General features: G+C 40.3%; 1 long non-coding RNA gene across 1 annotated transcript; it reads left to right on the top strand.

Moving 5' to 3' along the window:
- The first annotated feature begins 2122 nt into the window (after positions 1–2122).
- Positions 2123–3201, top strand: LOC110693969. The gene is made up of 2 exons (XR_002505709.1): positions 2123–2481; positions 2965–3201. It is a non-coding gene; the product is annotated as an uncharacterized LOC110693969 (long non-coding RNA).
- The last annotated feature ends 303 nt before the right edge of the window (positions 3202–3504 follow it).

Below are 3504 nucleotides of genomic sequence, written 5' to 3'. Positions count from 1 at the left end.
GAAAGAGAGTCAAAATGCCTTCTTCTTACAATCTATTCAAAGTATATTCTCAATCGGCGAAGTCTCGTTGTATTGAAAGCGGTAGACTGGTGCTTTTATCCAGTGAAGCACGAGAGCCCCCCTTCTCAGGCATTCACTAGTTGGCTAACGAAAGCCAAAGAAGTCGGGTATCTCCTTCAGGCGGGATGTAATGAATCCACTGTATAATATAGTAAGCCCATCTCTGGATTATGTCTTTCAATGAAAGATTTGAATATATCAATCTCATTTATCGAATCACTTTTTAGAGAAAGACGAGATAGACGTCTAAGTCATACAAGTAAAAAGATCTAGTCAAGGATTGCATCAACCAGATGTTGAGAATGTGGCTAGCTGGATAAATGTGGAAACAAATTAGTTAAACAGCTAGTCCTCTATCTATTCAAACTTGAAACAATTGGTACCATCCTTATGGGTTTCAGGCAATTCATGCTCAATATCCTATACGACGCTTTAGCACATTATGTCGTATTGGAGGTGCCAAATAGAGGGTTCTTTAAGCCGGAAAGGGTTCAATATTGACTTTCACAACTATCAAGCCACTGAGATATCAGAGTTTCAATCAAATGCTGTTTATCAAGACCTTAACTCAAAAAGATGCGATCCCGTAATAAGTGTTGGAGGGAAAGAAAGCATTCTCAAAAGGAGTGAAGCTCAGAACTGTGAGTTGAACTCTTGCCCGGGGATGCTCCTTATCGTGAATCCTTGGATGTGATCCAATCCAATACTATTTCTCAATAAAAGAAGCCGAAACCGTAGAAGAAGAAAGGGCAGAAAGCGAAACTGCTAGATCAAATGTTTTAGCTAGCTCTTCTCTTCTTTAACTAGTTACATGTGTAAATAATTATTAAGCTAGTTTACTAAGCTATCAGTCTACATAAACCTAATGCAATATTGATTATACTCCTTCTCCTTATACCAAAAAAATGTCAGTCTATTGGTCCTTTGGGCGATATCGACTATTCTGAGTGTTAATCTAAGGTAAGCCATAAAGGGGCGTAGCGCTTGCTTACTTAGTGCTTGTGCTAAGGAAATCGACACACATGAATGAATTTAATTCAATACTTCCTCGGGGGCTCAACTAGTAATCGACAACCCTCGTACAGTAGCAGGTCCTTCCCTTCTTAAACCCAGTCACACAGCCCTATACTTAGCAACTCGTAGGAAGATCCGAACGAAGACAATGAAACCAAGCGGCGAAGCGAGCTTAAAAGGTTGCCTTGAGTTGAGGCTCCTCCCTTACGTTGGAGGAATAACCGCTGCTAAAAAGGGAACTTATTCCCTAACCGTTGTTGGTGTTATATCAGAAACCACTCTTACTCTTTCTGGTGGTTCAGTCAGTTAATTAATAGTCAAATCAATGGAAATCTCCTTCTTCAACCAGTACCCGCAGTTGATGCAATAACCAGTCTTGTTGGAATTAAATCAGAATATGCCCAGAAGAGGATTGATGGCAGAGAATGCGCAAAGTGACAAATGTGAGAATCAGCAACCGTCTTAATAGTAGCATTCCCCATTTAAGATGATTCCTCCCCCCAGACACCCTTAAATGGCCTCCTCTCCTTTAAAACTTTTAGCGGATTCGATAAGCTTTGTGATTCCTACAAGGGATGGGAGCCGAATCGAGACATTGATGCTTCGAAGCCACCTCATTAACCATTGGTTGAGATTCAATGCTTGGCCAAAAGGAACAGACATTTCAGCCACTTAGTTAAGTCATTCCATCAGACTAAATAAAGGCACTTGATCACATCTATCTATTTGGAAAGACGGTAGGAAATTAATCATATCAGTCAGTTGATCGATCGGATCCAACCTCCTCCTAATTCATTCTATCCAGCAGGTGGCGGGTGATCATGCCGGTAACTCCAGAGGGATCATTCCCGCGAACGGAGGATGGAAAGTCTCGCGCACGCCGAGCAGCACAAAGAGGTAGGGGTGAGCAAAGACCCAGGGTACCCGGTACCGGACCCGGAACCGGTTAGGACCCGCCGGGTCCGGACCCGGAATTGGTCTTACCGGTTCTGGGACCGGGTCCAAAATGTCGGATCTGGTTGTAACCGGTTCCGGGTTCGGATCCTAAAATTTCGGACCTGGTACCCACTGGGTACCCGGTTTAAACCAATTCCAGTTCCGGGTACCCGGTCCAGGATCCAGACAAACCGGGTACCCGGAACCGGTACTGAGTTAGTTATAAAAATTTAGTTTATTTTTTTTAAAAAACCCAAAAGCCTAAAAGCCCATTAGCCCATTTATCTATTTTTCACGGTTTTTAGTCCTATTACTCTAGGGTTTTCTAATTTTTCCTTTCAGCCTCCATCTTCTCTAATTCTCTCTTTTCTCATTCTCTCCTCAAAATCTAATCTTTCCTGAGTTCTTGATTCTCTCGGTCTTCTCTGAATCTCTGCCTTCTCTGAATCTCTGGTACTGGACGCCTTCTCCGTAAGTTTATTCTCACTTTTTTTCACTTTTGGTCAAATTATGAATTCATAGATATTGTATTTACCTTTATTTTTTTCTAGTTAATTGTTTGATTTTCCTTCGTTTTTGCCGAATTGTGAATTCATAGATATTGTATTTATCTTTTTATTTTTTTTCCTGGTTAATTAGTTGATTTTGATTCAGATTTATGAATTATTTTGGCTGAATTGCTGCGAATTGGTTTATGATTCTATTTCAATGTAATTTGAGTATGAGAATTATTTATTTTTGTCGAAAAATTTTCTGTCTTTATTGAGTTTTAATTTCTAGGGTTTCATCTAAAACCCCCAAATTATTTATTTTTGTAAGATTTAGGGTTCTAGATTTCAAATTTCGTTGTTAATGCTTTTGCCAATAGCTCGTACTTTGGTTGGATCTTATGTGTGCCACAGTTCCAGAATATTGTAATTGTTGTCTGATTTCATGTAGTTTAATGACGTTCAGGATCATCAGGTTGCTGTTGGTCTTATTGTTGGCTGCTGGTGTGCTCAACTGCTGCTGGCCTTATTGCTAGCTGCTGTTGCTCAACTGCTGCTGCCCTTCTTTTTCTACCCCTTTTGTAATCTTTGTATTTTGCTAGCCTCTTTGGTAATACAAAGTTCTATTTACCAAAAACAGAAAACAAAAAATATTAATATAACTAGCCCTTTGAATAACAAAAAAGAAAACAAAATAACATTATTTGCAAAATTCCATTGTATATATTATATAACAATTATTAAAAAAAAAACAGTAATTTACTACTTTGAATAATACCGGGTACCCGGTTTTGGAACCGGTTCCTACCGGGTCCGGGACCAGTTCCAAGAAATTTGGATCCGATAATAACCGGTTCCGGGACCAGTTCTAATTCTTGGGACCCGGTTATAACCAGTTTCGGATCCGGGTATTGCAAATATGACCGGGTACCCGGTCTTGCTCACCCCTACAAAGAGGTGCAGGCACTCCACACTAAACTGCGACGATGGACCACCACCCGACTTC

This window comes from Chenopodium quinoa, unplaced genomic scaffold, assembly GCF_001683475.1.
Source record: "Chenopodium quinoa cultivar QQ74 unplaced genomic scaffold, ASM168347v1, whole genome shotgun sequence".
Classification (NCBI taxonomy): domain Eukaryota; kingdom Viridiplantae; phylum Streptophyta; class Magnoliopsida; order Caryophyllales; family Amaranthaceae; genus Chenopodium; species Chenopodium quinoa.
Note: the sequence above shows the minus strand (reverse complement) of the source record. Positions and strands in the feature narration are given on the sequence as shown.